We start from the raw sequence: 18618 nt of genomic DNA, 5'->3' as shown, positions 1-18618 counted from the left end.
GATGGTCAGAAATGGTAAGTTTTGAATGTTTAATTTTTTGACTGTAAATGACTATTGCATTTGAATTATCACTTTTGGAACTAAAACAAGAGTGTTTAGTGTCATTTTAATGCCTGAAATTGGTCGAAATAGAAGCTTGTGAGTAGGAGAAAAAGTCTGTAAAAATGGCAATTTTGGTCACATTGAGGCTTTAAAAAGTAGTTATTCAACATGAGGCACAATCCAAATGACATTTTCAATCAATTTTTCTACAGTCCGAAAAATCAATTTTCTGATGAAAAAAGAGGACCCCGTGACCTGTCGAACGTTCTCCAGATGGTCAGAAATGGTAATTTATTAATGTTTAATTTTGTGACTGTGAATGACTATTGCATGTGAATTATCATTTTTGGAACTAAAACAATAGTGTTTAGAGTCATTGTAATGCCTGAAATTGGTCAAATAGAAGCTTCTGAGTAGGAGAAAAAGTCTGTAAAAATGGCAATTTTGGTCACAATGAGGCTTTAAAAAGTAGTTATTCAACATGAGGAACAATCCAAATGACATTTTCAATGAATTTTTCTACAGTCCAAAAAATTCAATTTTCTGATGAAAAACGAGGACCCGTGACCTGTCGAACTTTCTACAGATGGTCAGAAATGGTAATTTTTTCATGTTTAATTTTTTGACTGTAAATGACTATTGCATGTGAATTATCACTTTTAGACTAAAACAAGAGTGTTTAGTGTCATTTTAATGCCTGAAATTGGTCGAAATAGAAGCTTCTGAGTAGGAGAAAAAGTCTGTAAAAATGGAAATTTTGGTCACATTGAGGATTTAAAACGTAGTTATTCAACATGAGGCACAATCCAAATGAAATTTTCAATCAATTTTTCTACAGTCCAAAAAATCAATTTTCTGATGAAAAAAGAGGACCCGTGACCTGTCAAACTTTCTCCAGATGGTCAGAAATGGTAATTTATTAATGTTTAATTTTGTGACTGAAAATGACTATTGCATGTGAATTATCACTTTTGGAACTCAAGCAAGAGTGTTTAGAGTCATTTTAATGCCTGAAATTGGTCAAAATAGAAGCTCCTGAGTAGGAGAAAAAGTCTGTAAAAATGGCAATTTTGGTCAAAATGAGGCTTTAACAAGTAGTTATTCAACATGAGGCACAATCCAAATGACATTTTCAATCAATTTTTCTCCAGTCCAAAAAATCCATTTTCTGATGAAAAACGAGGACCCGTGACCTGTCGAACTTTCTCCAGATGGTCGGAAATGGTAATTTTTTTAATGTTTAATTTTTTGACTGTAAATGACTATTGCTTGTGAATTATCACTTTTGGAACTAAAAGAAGAGTGTTTAGAGTCATTTTAATGCCTGAAAATGGTCGAAATCGAAGCTTCTGAGTAGGAGAAAAAGTGTGTAAAAATGGCAATTTTGGTCACATTGAGGCTTTAAAAAGTAGTTATTCAACATGAGGCACAATCCAAATGACATTTTCAATTAATTTTTCTCGAGTCAGAAAAATCCATTTTCTGATGAAAAACGAGGACCCGTGACCTGTCGAACTTTCTCCAGATGGTCAGAAATGCTAATTTTTTAATGTTTAATTTTTTGACTGTAAATGACTATTGCTTGTGAATTATCACTTTTGGAACTAAAAGAAGAGTGTTTAGAGTCATTATAATGCCTGAAAATGGTCGAAATAGAAGCTTCTGGGTAGGAGAAAAAGTGTGTAAAAATGGCAATTTTGGTCACACTGAGGCTTTAAAAAGTAGTTATTCAACATGAGGCACAATCCAAATGACATTTTCAATCAATTTTTCTACAGTCCAAAAACTAAATTTTCTGTTGAAAAATGAGGACCTGTGACCTGTCAAACTTTTTTCAGATGGTCAGAAATGGTAATTTTTGAATGTTTAATTTTTTGACTGTGAATGACTATTGCATGTGAATTATCACTTTTGGGACTAAAACAAGAGTGTTTAGAGTCATTGTAATGCCTGAAAGTGGTCGAAATAGAAGCTTCTGAGTAGGAGAAAAAGTCTGTAAAAATGGGAATTTTGGTCACATTGATGCTTTAAAAAGTAGTTATTCAACATGAGGCACAATCCAAATGACATTTTCAATCAATTTTTCTACAGTCCGAAAAATCAATTTTCTGATGAAAAAAGAGGACCCGTGACCTGTCGAACGTTCTCCAGATGGTCAGAAATGGTAATTTATTAATGTTTAATTTTGTGACTGTGAATGACTATTGCATGTGAATTATCATTTTTGGAACTAAAACAATAGTGTTTAGAGTCATTGTAATGCCTGAAATTGGTCGAAATAGAAGCTTCTGAGTAGGAGAAAAAGTATGTAAAAATGGCAATTTTGGTCACAATGAGGCTTTAAAAAGTAGTTATTCAACATGAGGCACAATCCAAATGACATTTTCAATCAATTTTTCTACAGTCCAAAAATCTATTTTCTGATGAAAAATGAGGACCCGTGACCTGTCGAACTTTCTCCAGATGGTCAGAAATGGTAATTTTTGAATGTTCAATTTTTTGACTGTGAATGACTATTGCATGTGAATTATCACTTTTGAAACTCAAGCAAGAGTGTTTAGAGTCATTTGAATGCCTGAAATTGGTCGAAATAGAAGCTCCTGAGTAGGAGAAAAAGTCTGTAAAAATGGCAATTTTGGTCACAATGAGGCTTTAAAAAGTAGTTATTCAACATGAGGCACAATCCAAATGACATTTTCAATGAATTTTTCTACAGTCCAAAAAATCAATTTTCTGATGAAAAATGAGGACCCGTGACCTGTCGAACTTTCTCCAGATGGTCAGAAATGGTAAGTTTTGAATGTTTAATTTTTTGACTGTAAATGACTATTGCATTTGAATTATCACTTTTGGAACTAAAACAAGAGTGTTTAGTGTCATTTTAATGCCTGAAATTGGTCGAAATAGAAGCTTGTGAGTAGGAGAAAAAGTCTGTAAAAATGGCAATTTTGGTCACATTGAGGCTTTAAAAAGTAGTTATTCAACATGAGGCACAATCCAAATGACATTTTCAATCAATTTTTCTACAGTCCAAAAATTCCATTTTCTGATGAAAAACGAGGACCCGTGACCTGTCGAACTTTCTACAGATGGTCAGAAATGGTAATTTTTTAATGTTTAATTTTTTGACTGTAAATGACTATTGCATGTGAATAATCACTTTTAGACTAAAACAAGAGTGTTTAGTGTCATTTTAATGCCTGAAATTGGTCGAAATAGAAGCTTCTGAGTAGGAGAAAAAGTCTGTAAAAATGGAAATTTTGGTCACATTGAGGATTTAAAATGTAGTTATTCAACATGAGGCACAATCCAAAAGACATTTTCAATCAATTTTTCTACAGTCCGAAAAATCAATTTTCTGATGAAAAAAGAGGACCCGTGACCTGTCGAACGTTCTCCAGATGGTCAGAAATGGTAATTTATTAATGTTTAATTTTGTGACTGTGAATGACTATTGCATGTGAATTATCATTTTTGGAACTAAAACAATAGTGTTTAGAGTCATTGTAATGCCTGAAATTGGTCAAATAGAAGCTTCTGAGTAGGAGAAAAAGTCTGTAAAAATGGCAATTTTGGTCACAATGAGGCTTTAAAAAGTAGTTATTCAACATGAGGAACAATCCAAATGACATTTTCAATGAATTTTTCTACAGTCCAAAAAATCAATTTTCTGATGAAAAACGAGGACCGGTGACCTGTCGAATTTTCTCCAGATGGTCAGAAATGGTAATTTTTTAATGTTTAATTTGTTGACTGTAAATGACTATTGCATGTGAATTATCACTTTTGGAACTAAAACAAGAGTGTTTAGTGTCATTTTAATGCCTGAAATTGGTCGAAATAGAAGCTTGTGAGAGAAAAAGTCTGTAAAAATGGCAATTTTGGTCACATTGAGGCTTTAAAAAGTAGTTATTCAACATGAGGCACAATCCAAATGACATTTTCAATCAATTTTTCTACAGTCCAAAAATTCCATTTTCTGATGAAAAACGAGGACCCGTGACCTGTCGAACTTTCTACAGATGGTCAGAAATGGTAATTTTTTCATGTTTAATTTTTTGACTGTAAATGACTATTGCATGTGAATTATCACTTTTAGACTAAAACAAGAGTGTTTAGTGTCCTTTTAATGCCTGAAATTGGTCGAAATAGAAGCTTCTGAGTAGGAGAAAAAGTCTGTAAAAATGGAAATTTTGGTCACATTGAGGATTTAAAACGTAGTTATTCAACATGAGGCACAATCCAAGTGACATTTTCAATCAATTTTTCTACAGTCCAAAAAATCAATTTTCTGATGAAAAAGAGGACCCGTGACCTGTCAAACTTTCTCCAGATGGTCAGAAATGGTAATTTATTAATGTTTAATTTTGTGACTGAAAATGACTATTGCATGTGAATTATCACTTTTGGAACTCAAGCAAGAGTGTTTAGAGTCATTTTAATGCCTGAAATTGGTCAAAATAGAAGCTCCTGAGTAGGAGAAAAAGTCTGTAAAAATGGCAATTTTGGTCAAAATGAGGCTTTAACAAGTAGTTATTCAACATGAGGCACAATCCAAATGACATTTTCAATCAATTTTTCTCCAGTCCAAAAAATCCATTTTCTGATGAAAAACGAGGACCCGTGACCTGTCGAACTTTCTCCAGATGGTCAGAAATGGTAATTTTTTTAATGTTTAATTTTTTGACTGTAAATGACTATTGCTTGTGAATTATCACTTTTGGAACTAAAAGAAGAGTGTTTAGAGTCATTTTAATGCCTGAAAATGGTCGAAATAGAAGCTTCTGAGTAGGAGAAAAAGTGTGTAAAAATGGCAATTTTGGTCACATTGAGGCTTTAAAAAGTAGTTATTCAACATGAGGCACAATCCAAATGACATTTTCAATTAATTTTTCTCGAGTCAGAAAAATCCATTTTCTGATGAAAAACGAGGACCCGTGACCTGTCGAACTTTCTCCAGATGGTCAGAAATGGTAATTTTTTAATGTTTAAGTTTTTTGACTGTAAATGACTATTGCTTGTGAATTATCACTTTTGGAACTAAAAGAAGAGTGTTTAGAGTCATTATAATGCCTGAAAATGGTCGAAATAGAAGCTTCTGAGTAGGAGAAAAAGTGTGTAAAAATGGCAATTTTGGTCACACTGAGGCTTTAAAAAGTAGTTATTCAACATGAGGGACAATCCAAATGACATTTTCAATCAATTTTTCTACAGTCCAAAAACTAAATTTTCTGTTGAAAAATGAGGACCTGTGACCTGTCAAACTTTTTTCAGATGGTCAGAAATGGTAATTTTTGAATGTTTAATTTTTTGACTGTGAATGACTATTGCATGTGAATTATCACTTTTGGGACTAAAACAAGAGTGTTTAGAGTCATTGTAATGCCTGAAAGTGGTCGAAATAGAAGCTTCTGAGTAGGAGAAAAAGTCTGTAAAAATGGTAATTTTGGTCACATTGATGCTTTAAAAAGTAGTTATTCAACATGAGGCACAATCCAAATGACATTTTCAATCAATTTTTCTACAGTCCAAAATCTATTTTCTGATGAAAAATGAGGACCCGTGACCTGTCGAACTTTCTCCAGATGGTCAGAAATGGTAATTTTTTGAATGTTAAATTTTTTGACTGTGAATGACTATTGCATGTGAATTATCATTTTTGGAACTAAAACAAGAGTGTTTAGAGTCATTTGAATGCCTGAAATTGGTCGAAATAGAAGCTTCTGAGTAGGAGAAAAAGTCTGTAAAAATGGCAATTTTGGTCACAATGAGGCTTTAAAAAGTAGTTATTCAACATGAGGCACAATCCAAATGACATTTTCAATGAATTTTTCTACAGTCCAAAAAATCCATTTTCTGATGAAAAACGAGGACCCGTGGCCTGTCGAACTTTCTCCAGATGGTCAGAAATGGTAATTTTTTAATGTTTAATTTTTTGACTGTAAATGACTATTGCATGTGAATTATCACTTTTGGAACTAAAACAAGAGTGTTTAGTGTCATTTTAATGCCTGAAATTGGTCGAAATAGAAGCTTGTTAGTAGGAGAAAAAGTCTGTAAAAATGGCAATTTTGGTCACATTGAGGCTTTAAAAAGTAGTTATTCAACATGAGGCACAATCCAAATGACATTTTCAATCAATTTTTCTACAGTCCAAAAATCCATTTTCTGATGAAAAAAGAGGACCCGTGACCTGTCGAACTTTCTCCAGATGGTCAGAAATGGTAATTTATTAATGTTTAATTTTGTGACTGAAAATGACTATTGCATGTGAATTATCACTTTTGGAACTCAAGCAAGAGTGTTTAGAGTCATTTTAATGCCTGAAATTGGTCAAAATAGAAGCTCCTGAGTGGGAGAAAAAGTCTGTAAAAAAGGCAATTTTGGTCAAAATGAGGCTTTAACAAGTAGTTATTCAACATGAGGCACAATCCAAATGACATTTTCAATCAATTTTTCTCTAGTCCAAAAAATCAATTTTCTGATGAAAAACGAGGACCCGTGACCTGTCGAACTTTCTCCAGATGGTCAGAAATGGTAATTTTTTAATGTTTAATTTTTTGACTGTAAATGACTATTGCTTGTGAATTATCACTTTTGGAACTAAAAGAAGAGTGTTTAGAGTCATTTTAATGCCTGAAATTGGTCGAAATAGAAGCTTCTGAGTAGGAGAAAAAGTGTGTAAAAATGGCAATTTTGGTCACATTGAGGCTTTAAAAAGTAGTTATTCAACATGAGGCACAATCCAAATGACATTTTCAATCAATTTTTCTACAGTCCAAAAAATAAATTTCTGTTGAAAATGAGGACCTGTGACCTGTCGAACTTTCTCCAGATGGTCAGAAATGGTAATTTTTGAATGTTTAATTTTTTGACTGTGAATGACTATTGCATGTGAATTATCACTTTTGGGACTAAAACAAGAGTGTTTAGAGTCATTGTAATGCCTGAAATTGGTCGAAATAGAAGCTTCTGAGTAGGAGAAAAAGTCTGTAAAAATGGCAATTTTGGTCACATTGAGGCTTTAAAAAGTAGTTATTCAACATGAGGCACAATCCAAATGACATTTTCAATCAATTTTTCTACAGTCCAAAAATTCCATTTTCTGATGAAAAACGAGGACCCGTGACCTGTCGAACTTTCTACAGATGGTCAGAAATGGTAATTTTTTAATGTTTAATTTTTTGACTGTAAATGACTATTGCATGTGAATTATCACTTTTAGACTAAAACAAGAGTGTTTAGTGTCATTTTAATGCCTCAAATTGGTCGAAATAGAAGCTTCTGAGTAGGAGAAAAAGTCTGTAAAAATGGAAATTTTGGTCACATTGAGGATTTAAAACGTAGTTATTCAACATGAGGCACATTCCAAATGACATTTTCAATCAATTTTTCTACAGTCCAAAAAATCAATTTTCTGATGAAAAAAGAGGACCCGTGACCTGTCGAACTTTCTCCAGATGGTCAGAAATGGTAATTTATTAATGTTTAATTTTGTGACTGAAAATGACTATTGCATGTGAATTATCACTTTTGGAACTCAAGCAAGAGTGTTTAGAGTCATTTGAATGCCTGAAATTGGTCGAAATAGAAGTTCCTGAGTAGGAGAAAAAGTCTGTAAAAATGGCAATTTTGGTCACAATGAGGCTTTAAAAAGTAGTTATTCAACATGAGGCACAATCCAAATGACATTTTCAATCAATTTTTCTACAGTCCAAAAATCTATTTTCTGATGAAAAACGAGGACCCGTGACCTGTCGAACTTTCTCCAGATGGTCAGAAATGGTAATTTTTGAATGTTCAATTTTTTGACTGTGAATGACTATTGCATGTGAATTATCACTTTTGGAACTCAAGCAAGAGTGTTTAGAGTCATTTGAATGCCTGAAATTGGTCAAAATAGAAGCTTCTGAGTAGGAGAAAAAGTCTGTAAAAATGGCAATTTTGGTCACAATGAGGCTTTAAAAAGTAGTTATTCAACATGAGGCACAATCCAAATGACATTTTCAATCAATTTTTCTACAGTCCAAAATCTATTTTCTGATGAAAAATGAGGACCCGTGACCTGTCGAACTTTCTCCAGATGGTCAGAAATGGTAATTTTTGAATGTTAAATTTTTTGACTGTGAATGACTATTGCATGTGAATTATCATTTTTGGAACTAAAACAAGAGTGTTTAGAGTCATTTGAATGCCTGAAATTGGTCGAAATAGAAGCTTCTGAGTAGGAGAAAAAGTCTGTAAAAATGGCAATTTTGGTCACAATGAGGCTTTAAAAAGTAGTTATTCAACATGAGGCACAATCCAAATGACATTTTCAATCAATTTTTCTACAGTCCAAAATCTATTTTCTGATGAAAAATGAGGACCCGTGACCTGTCGAACTTTCTCCAGATGGTCAGAAATGGTAATTTTTGAATGTTTAATTTTTTGACTGTGAATGACTATTGCATGTGAATTATCACTTTTGGGACTAAAACAAGAGTGTTTAGAGTCATTGTAATGCCTGAAAGTGGTCGAAATAGAAGCTTCTGAGTAGGAGAAAAAGTCTGTAAAAATGGTAATTTTGGTCACATTGATGCTTTAAAAAGTAGTTATTCAACATGAGGCACAATCCAAATGACATTTTCAATCAATTTTTCTACAGTCCAAAATCTATTTTCTGATGAAAAATGAGGACCAGTGACCTGTCGAACTTTCTCCAGATGGTCAGAAATGGTAATTTTTGAATGTAAAATTTTTTGACTGTGAATGACTATTGCATGTGAATTATCATTTTTGGAACTAAAAACAAGAGTGTTTAGAGTCATTTGAATGCCTGAAATTGGTCGAAATAGAAGCTTCTGAGTAGGAGAAAAAGTCTGTAAAAATGGCAATTTTGGTCACAATGAGGCTTTAAAAAGTAGTTATTCAACATGAGGCACAATCCAAATGACATTTTCAATGAATTTTTCTACAGTCCAAAAAATCCATTTTCTGATGAAAAACGAGGACCCGTGGCCTGTCGAACTTTCTCCAGATGGTCAGAAATGGTAATTTTTTAATGTTTAATTTTTTGACTGTAAATGACTATTGCATGTGAATTATCACTTTTGGAACTAAAACAAGAGTGTTTAGTGTCATTTTAATGCCTGAAATTGGTCGAAATAGAAGCTTGTTAGTAGGAGAAAAAGTCTGTAAAAATGGCAATTTTGGTCACATTGAGGCTTTAAAAAGTAGTTATTCAACATGAGGCACAATCCAAATGACATTTTCAATCAATTTTTCTACAGTCCAAAAAATCCATTTTCTACTGAAAAAAGAGGACCCGTGACCTGTCGAACTTTCTCCAGATGGTCAGAAATGGTAATTTATTAATGTTTAATTTTGTGACTGAAAATGACTATTGCATGTGAATTATCACTTTTGGAACTCAAGCAAGAGTGTTTAGAGTCATTTTAATGCCTGAAATTGGTCAAAATAGAAGCTCCTGAGTGGGAGAAAAAGTCTGTAAAAAAGGCAATTTTGGTCAAAATGAGGCTTTAACAAGTAGTTATTCAACATGAGGCACAATCCAAATGACATTTTCAATCAATTTTTCTCTAGTCCAAAAAATCAATTTTCTGATGAAAAACGAGGACCCGTGACCTGTCGAACTTTCTCCAGATGGTCAGAAATGGTAATTTTTTAATGTTTAATTTTTTGACTGTAAATGACTATTGCTTGTGAATTATCACTTTTGGAACTAAAAGAAGAGTGTTTAGAGTCATTTTAATGCCTGAAATTGGTCGAAATAGAAGCTTCTGAGTAGGAGAAAAAGTGTGTAAAAATGGCAATTTTGGTCACATTGAGGCTTTAAAAAGTAGTTATTCAACATGAGGCACAATCCAAATGACATTTTCAATCAATTTTTCTACAGTCCAAAAAATAAATTTCTGTTGAAAATGAGGACCTGTGACCTGTCGAACTTTCTCCAGATGGTCAGAAATGGTAATTTTTGAATGTTTAATTTTTTGACTGTGAATGACTATTGCATGTGAATTATCACTTTTGGGACTAAAACAAGAGTGTTTAGAGTCATTGTAATGCCTGAAATTGGTCGAAATAGAAGCTTCTGAGTAGGAGAAAAAGTCTGTAAAAATGGCAATTTTGGTCACATTGAGGCTTTAAAAAGTAGTTATTCAACATGAGGCACAATCCAAATGACATTTTCAATCAATTTTTCTACAGTCCAAAAATTCCATTTTCTGATGAAAAACGAGGACCCGTGACCTGTCGAACTTTCTACAGATGGTCAGAAATGGTAATTTTTTAATGTTTAATTTTTTGACTGTAAATGACTATTGCATGTGAATTATCACTTTTAGACTAAAACAAGAGTGTTTAGTGTCATTTTAATGCCTCAAATTGGTCGAAATAGAAGCTTCTGAGTAGGAGAAAAAGTCTGTAAAAATGGAAATTTTGGTCACATTGAGGATTTAAAACGTAGTTATTCAACATGAGGCACATTCCAAATGACATTTTCAATCAATTTTTCTACAGTCCAAAAAATCAATTTTCTGATGAAAAAAGAGGACCCGTGACCTGTCGAACTTTCTCCAGATGGTCAGAAATGGTAATTTATTAATGTTTAATTTTGTGACTGAAAATGACTATTGCATGTGAATTATCACTTTTGGAACTCAAGCAAGAGTGTTTAGAGTCATTTGAATGCCTGAAATTGGTCGAAATAGAAGTTCCTGAGTAGGAGAAAAAGTCTGTAAAAATGGCAATTTTGGTCACAATGAGGCTTTAAAAAGTAGTTATTCAACATGAGGCACAATCCAAATGACATTTTCAATCAATTTTTCTACAGTCCAAAAATCTATTTTCTGATGAAAAACGAGGACCCGTGACCTGTCGAACCTTCTCCAGATGGTCAGAAATGGTAATTTTTGAATGTTCAATTTTTGACTGTGAATGACTATTGCATGTGAATTATCACTTTTGGAACTCAAGCAAGAGTGTTTAGAGTCATTTGAATGCCTGAAATTGGTCAAAATAGAAGCTTCTGAGTAGGAGAAAAAGTCTGTAAAAATGGCAATTTTGGTCACATTGAGGCTTTAAAAAGTAGTTATTCAAAATGAGGCACAATCTAAATGACTTTCCAATCAATTTTTCTACAGTCCAAAAAAATCAATTTTCTGATCAAAAACGAGGACCCGTCACCTGTCGAACTTTCTCCAGATGGTCACAAATTGTAATTTTTTCATGTTTAAGTTTTTTGACTGTAAATGACTATTGCATGTGAATTATCACTTTTGGAACTAAAATAAGTGTGTTTAGAGTCATTTTAATGCCTGAAATTGGTCGAAATAGAGGATTCTGAGTAGGAGAAAAAGTCTGTAAAAATGGCAATTTTGGTCACATTGAGGCTTTAAAAAGTAGTTATTAAACATGAGGCACAATCCAAATGACATTTTCAATCAATTTTTCTACAGTCCAAAAAATAAATTTTCTGATGAAAAACGAGGACCCGTGACCTGTCGAACTTTCTCCAGATGGTCAGAAATGGTAATTTTTAAATGTTTAATTTTTTGACTGTAAATGACTATTGCATGTGAATTATCACTTTTGGAACTAAAACAAGAGTGTTTAGAGTCATTTTAATGTCTGAAATTGGTCAAAATAGAAGCTTCTGAGTAGGAGAAAAAGTCTGTAAAAATGGCAATTTTGGTTACATTGAGGCTTTAAAAAGTAGTTATTCAACATGAGCCACAATCCAAATGACATTTTCAATCAATTTTTCTACAGTCCAAAAAATTAATTTTCTGATGAAAAACGAGTACCCGTGACCTGTCGAACTTCCTCCAGATGGTCAGAAATAGTAATTTTTTAATGTTTAATTTTTTGACTGTAAATGACTATTGCATGTGAATTATCACTTTTGGAACTAAAATAGGTGTGTTTAGAGTCATTTTAATGCCTGAAATTGGTCGAAATAGAGGATTCTGAGTAGGAGAAAAAGTCTGTAAAAATGGCAATTTTGGTCACATTGAGGCTTTAAAAAGTAGTTATTAAACATGAGGCACAATCCAAATGACATTTTCAATCAATTTTTCTACAGTTCAAAAAATAAATTTCTGATGAAAAACGAGGACCCGTGACTGTCGAACTTTCTCCAGATGGTCAGAAATTGTAAGTTTTTTAATGTTGAATTTTTGGACTGTAAATGACTATTGCATGTGAATTATCACTTTTGGAACTAAAACAAGAGTGTTTAGAGTCATTTTAATGCCTGAAATTGGTCAAAATAGAAGCTTCTGAGTAGGAGAAAAAGTCTGTAAAAATGGCAATTTTGGTCACATTGAGGCTTTAAAAAGTAGTTATTCAACATGAGGCACAATCCAAATGAAATTTCAATCAATTTTTCTACAGTCCAAAAAATCAATTTTTTGATGAAAAACGAGGACAGATGACCTCCTTCTCCAGATGGTCAGAAATGGTAATTTTTTAATGTTTAATTTTTTGACTGTAAATGACTATTGCATGTGAATTATCACTTTTGGAACTAAAACAAGAGTGTTTAGAGTCATTTTAATGCCTGAAATTGGTCGAAATAGAAGCTTCTGAGAAGGAGAAAAAAGTCTGTAAAAATGGCAATTTTGGTCACATTGAGGCTTTAAACGGTAGTTAATCAACATGAGGCACAATCCAAATTAAATTTCCAATCAATTTTTCTACAGTCCAAAAAATACATTTTCTGATGATAAACGAGGACCCGTGACCTGTCGAACTTTCTCCAGATGGTCAGAAATGGTAATTTTTTCATGTTTAATTTTTTGACTGTAAATGACTATTGCATGTGACTTATCACTTTTGGAACTAAAACAAGAGTGTTTAGAGTCATTTTAATGCCTGAAATTGGTCAAAATAGAAGCTTCTGAGTAGGAGAAAAAGCCTGTAAAAATGGCAGTTTTGGTCACATTGAGGCGTTAAAAAGTAGTTATTCAACATGAGGCACAATCCAAATGACATTTTCAAGCAATTTTTCTACAGTCCAAAAAATAAATTTTCTGATGAAAAACGAGGACCTGTTGAACTTTCTCCAGATGGTCAGAAATGGTAATTTTTAAATGTTTAATTTTTTTACTGTAAATGACTATTGCATGTGAATTATCACTTTTGGAACTAAAAAAAGAGTGTTTAGAGTCATTTTTATGCCTGAAATTGGTCGAAATAGAAGCTTCTGAGTAGGAGAAAAAGTCTGTAAAAATGGCAATTTTGGTCACATGGAGGCTTTAAAAAGTAGTTATTCAACATGAGGCACAATCCAAATGACATTTTCAATCAATTTTTCTACAGTCCAAAAAATAAATTTTCTGATGAAAAACGAGGACCCGTGACATGTCGAACTTTCTCCAGATGGTCAGAAATGGTAATTTTTAAATGGTAATTTTTTTACTGTAAATGACTATTGCATGTGAATTATCACTTTTGGAACTAAAACAAGAGTGTTTAGAGTCATTTTAATGTCTGAAATTGGTCAAAATAGAAGCTTCTGAGTAGGAGAAAAAGTCTGTAAAAATGGCAATTTTGTTCACATGGAGGCTTTAAAAAGTAGTTATTCAACATGAGGCACAATCCAAATGACATTTTCAATCAATTTTTCTACAGTCCAAAAAATAAATTTTCTGATGAAAAACGAGGACCCGTGACCTGTCGAACTTTCTCCAGATGGTCAGAAATGGAAATTTTTTAATGGTACATTTTTTTACTGTAAATGACTATTGCATGTGAATTATCACTTTTGGAACTAAAACAAGAGTGTTTAGAGTCATTTTAATGCCTGAAATTGGTCGAAATAGAAGCTTCTGAGTAGGAGAAAAAAGTCTGTAAAAATGGCAATTTTGGTCACATTGAGGCTTTAAAAAGTAGTTATTCAACATGAGGCACAATCCAAATGACATTTTCAATCAATTTTTCTACAGTCAAAAAAATTAATTTTCTGATGAAAAACGAGGACCCATGACCTGTCGAACTTTCTCCAGATGGTCAGAAATGGTAATTTTGAAATGTTAATTTTTTGAGTGTAAATGACTATTGCATGTGAATTATCACTTTTGGAACTAAAACAAGAGTGTTTAGAACCATTTTAATGCCTGAAATTGGTCGAAATAGAAGCTTCTGAGTAGGAGAAAAAGTCTGTAAAAATGGCAATTTTGGTCACATTGAGGCATTAAAAAGTAGTTATTCAACATGAGGCACAATCCAAATGACATTTTCAATCAATTTTTCTACAGTCCAAAAAATAAATTTTCTGATGAAAAACGATGACCCGTGACCTGTCGAACGTTCTCCAGATGGTCAGAAATGGTAATTTTTTAATGGTACATTTTTTGACTGTAAATGACTATTGCATGTGAAGTATCACTTTTGGAACTAAAACAAGAGTGTTTAGAGTCATTTTAATGCCTGAAATTGGTCGAAATAGAAGCTTCTGAGTAGGAGAAAAAGTCTGTAAAAATGGCAATTTTGGTCACATTGAGGCTTTAAAAAGTAGTTATTCAACATGAGGCACAATCCAAATGAAATTTCAATCAATTTTTCTACAGTCCAAAAAATCAATTTTCTGATGAAAAACGAGGACAGATGACCTCCTTCTCCAGATGGTCAGAAATGGTAATTTTTTAATGTTTAATTTTTTGACTGTAAATGACTATTGCATGTGAATTATCACTTTTGGAACTAAAACAAGAGTGTTTAGAGTCATTTTAATGCCTGAAATTGGTCGAAATAGAAGCTTCTGAGAAGGAGAAAAAAGTCTGTAAAAATGGCAATTTTGGTCACATTGAGGCTTTAAACGGTAGTTAATCAACATGAGGCACAATCCAAATTAAATTTCCAATCAATTTTTTTACAGTCCAAAAAATACATTTTCTGATGATAAACGAGGACCCGTGACCTGTCGAACTTTCTCCAGATGGTCAGAAATGGTAATTTTTTCATGTTTTATTTTTTGACTGTAAATGACTATTGCATGTGACTTATCACTTTTGGAACTAAAACAAGAGTGTTTAGAGTCATTTTAATGTCTGAAATTGGTCAAAATAGAAGCTTCTGAGTAGGAGAAAAAGTCTGTAAAAATGGCAATTTTGGTCACATGGAGGCTTTAAAAAGTAGTTATTCAACATGAGGCACAATCCAAATGACATTTTCAATCAATTTTTCTACAGTCCAAAAAATAAATTTTCTGATGAAAAACGAGGACCCGTGACCTGTCGAACTTTCTCCAGATGGTCAGAAATGGAAATTTTTTAATGGTACATTTTTTTACTGTAAATGACTATTGCATGTGAATTATCACTTTTGGAACTAAAACAAGAGTGTTTAGAGTCATTTTAATGCCTGAAATTGGTCGAAATAGAAGCTTCTGAGTAGGAGAAAAAAGTCTGTAAAAATGGCAATTTTGGTCACATTGAGGCTTTAAAAAGTAGTTATTCAACATGAGGCACAATCCAAATGACATTTTCAATCAATTTTTCTACAGTCAAAAAAATTAATTTTCTGATGAAAAACGAGGACCCATGACCTGTCGAACTTTCTCCAGATGGTCAGAAATGGTAATTTTGAAATGTTAATTTTTTGAGTGTAAATGACTATTGCATGTGAATTATCACTTTTGGAACTAAAACAAGAGTGTTTAGAACCATTTTAATGCCTGAAATTGGTCGAAATAGAAGCTTCTGAGTAGGAGAAAAAGTCTGTAAAAATGGCAATTTTGGTCACATTGAGGCATTAAAAAGTAGTTATTCAACATGAGGCACAATCCAAATGACATTTTCAATCAATTTTTCTACAGTCCAAAAAATAAATTTTCTGATGAAAAACGATGACCCGTGACCTGTCGAACGTTCTCCAGATGGTCAGAAATGGTAATTTTTTAATGGTACATTTTTTGACTGTAAATGACTATTGCATGTGAAGTATCACTTTTGGAACTAAAACAAGAGTGTTTAGAGTCATTTTAATGCCTGAAATTGGTCGAAATAGAAGCTTCTGAGTAGGAGAAAAAGTCTGTAAAAATGGCAATTTTGGTCACATTGAGGCTTTAAAAAGTAGTTATTCAACATGAGGCACAATCCAAATGAAATTTCAATCAATTTTTCTACAGTCCAAAAAATCAATTTTCTGATGAAAAACGAGGACAGATGACCTCCTTCTCCAGATGGTCAGAAATGGTAATTTTTTAATGTTTAAGTTTTTTGACTGTAAATGACTATTGCATGTGAATTATCACTTTTGGAACTAAAACAAGAGTGTTTAGAGTCATTTTAATGCCTGAAATTGGTCGAAATAGAAGCTTCTGAGAAGGAGAAAAAAGTCTGTAAAAATGGCAATTTTGGTCACATTGAGGCTTTAAACGGTAGTTAATCAACATGAGGCACAATCCAAATTAAATTTCCAATCAATTTTTCTACAGTCCAAAAAATACATTTTCTGATGATAAACGAGGACCCGTGACCTGTCGAACTTTCTCCAGATGGTCAGAAATGGTAATTTTTTCATGTTTAATTTTTTGACTGTAAATGACTATTGCATGTGACTTATCACTTTTGGAACTAAAACAAGAGTGTTTAGAGTCATTTTAATGCATGAAATTGGTCAAAATAGAAGCTTCTGAGTAGGAGAAAAAGCCTGTAAAAATGGCAGTTTTGGTCACATTGAGGCGTTAAAAAGTAGTTATTCAACATGAGGCACAATCCAAATGACATTTTCAAGCAATTTTTCTACAGTCCAAAAAATAAATTTTCTGATGAAAAACGAGGACCTGTTGAACTTTCTCCAGATGGTCAGAAATGGTAATTTTTAAATGTTTAATTTTTTTACTGTAAATGACTATTGCATGTGAATTATCACTTTTGGAACTAAAAAAAGAGTGTTTAGAGTCATTTTAATGCCTGAAATTGGTCGAAATAGAAGCTTCTGAGTAGGAGAAAAAGTCTGTAAAAATGGCAATTTTGGTCACATGGAGGCTTTAAAAAGTAGTTATTCAACATGAGGCACAATCCAAATGACATTTTCAATCAATTTTTCTACAGTCCAAAAAATAAATTTTCTGATGAAAAACGAGGACCCGTGACATGTCGAACTTTCTCCAGATGGTCAGAAATGGTAATTTTTAAATGGTAATTTTTTTACTGTAAATGACTATTGCATGTGAATTATCACTTTTGGAACTAAAACAAGAGTGTTTAGAGTCATTTTAATGTCTGAAATTGGTCAAAATAGAAGCTTCTGAGTAGGAGAAAAAGTCTGTAAAAATGGCAATTTTGGTCACATGGAGGCTTTAAAAAGTAGTTATTCAACATGAGGCACAATCCAAATGACATTTTCAATCAATTTTTCTACAGTCCAAAAAATAAATTTTCTGATGAAAAACGAGGACCCGTGACCTGTCGAACTTTCTCCAGATGGTCAGAAATGGAAATTTTTTAATGGTACATTTTTTTACTGTAAATGACTATTGCATGTGAATTATCACTTTTGGAACTAAAACAAGAGTGTTTAGAGTCATTTTAATGCCTGAAATTGGTCGAAATAGAAGCTTCTGAGTAGGAGAAAAAAGTCTGTAAAAATGGCAATTTTGGTCACATTGAGGCTTTAAAAAGTAGTTATTCAACATGAGGCACAATCCAAATGACATTTTCAATCAATTTTTCTACAGTCAAAAAAATTAATTTTCTGATGAAAAACGAGGACCCATGACCTGTCGAACTTTCTCCAGATGGTCAGAAATGGTAATTTTGAAATGTTAATTTTTTGAGTGTAAATGACTATTGCATGTGAATTATCACTTTTGGAACTAAAACAAGAGTGTTTAGAACCATTTTAATGCCTGAAATTGGTCGAAATAGAAGCTTCTGAGTAGGAGAAAAAGTCTGTAAAAATGGCAATTTTGGTCACATTGAGGCATTAAAAAGTAGTTATTCAACATGAGGCACAATCCAAATGACATTTTCAATCAATTTTTCTACAGTCCAAAAAATAAATTTTCTGATGAAAAACGATGACCCGTGACCTGTCGAACGTTCTCCAGATGGTCAGAAATGGTAATTTTTTAATGGTACATTTTTTTACTGTAAATGACTATTGCATGTGAAGTATCACTTTTGGAACTAAAACAAGAGTGTTTAGAGTCATTTTAATGCCTGAAATTGGTCGAAATAGAAGCTTCTGAGTAGGAGAAAAAGTCTGTAAAAATGGCAATTTTGGTCACATTGAGGCGTTAAAAAGTAGTTATTCAACATGAGGCACAATCCAAATGACATTTTCAATCAATTTTTCTACAGTCCAAAAAATAAATTTTCTGAGGAAAAACGAGGACCCGTGACCTCTCGAACTTTCTCCAGATGGTCAGAAATGGTAATTTTTAAATGTTTAATTTTTTGACTGTAAATGACTATTGCATGTGAATTATCACTTTTGGAACTAAAACAAGAGTGTTTAGAGTCATTTTAATGTCTGAAATTGGTCAAAATAGAAGCTTCTGAGTAGGAGAAAAAGTCTGTAAAAATGGCAATTTTAATCACATTGAGGCCTTAAAAAGTAGTTATT

The sequence above is a fragment of the Triturus cristatus genome, chromosome 4_1 (assembly GCF_964204655.1).
Source record: "Triturus cristatus chromosome 4_1, aTriCri1.1, whole genome shotgun sequence".
NCBI lineage: Eukaryota > Metazoa > Chordata > Amphibia > Caudata > Salamandridae > Triturus > Triturus cristatus.
The sequence above is the reverse complement of the archived record's forward strand: the minus strand, read 5'-3'. Positions refer to the sequence as shown.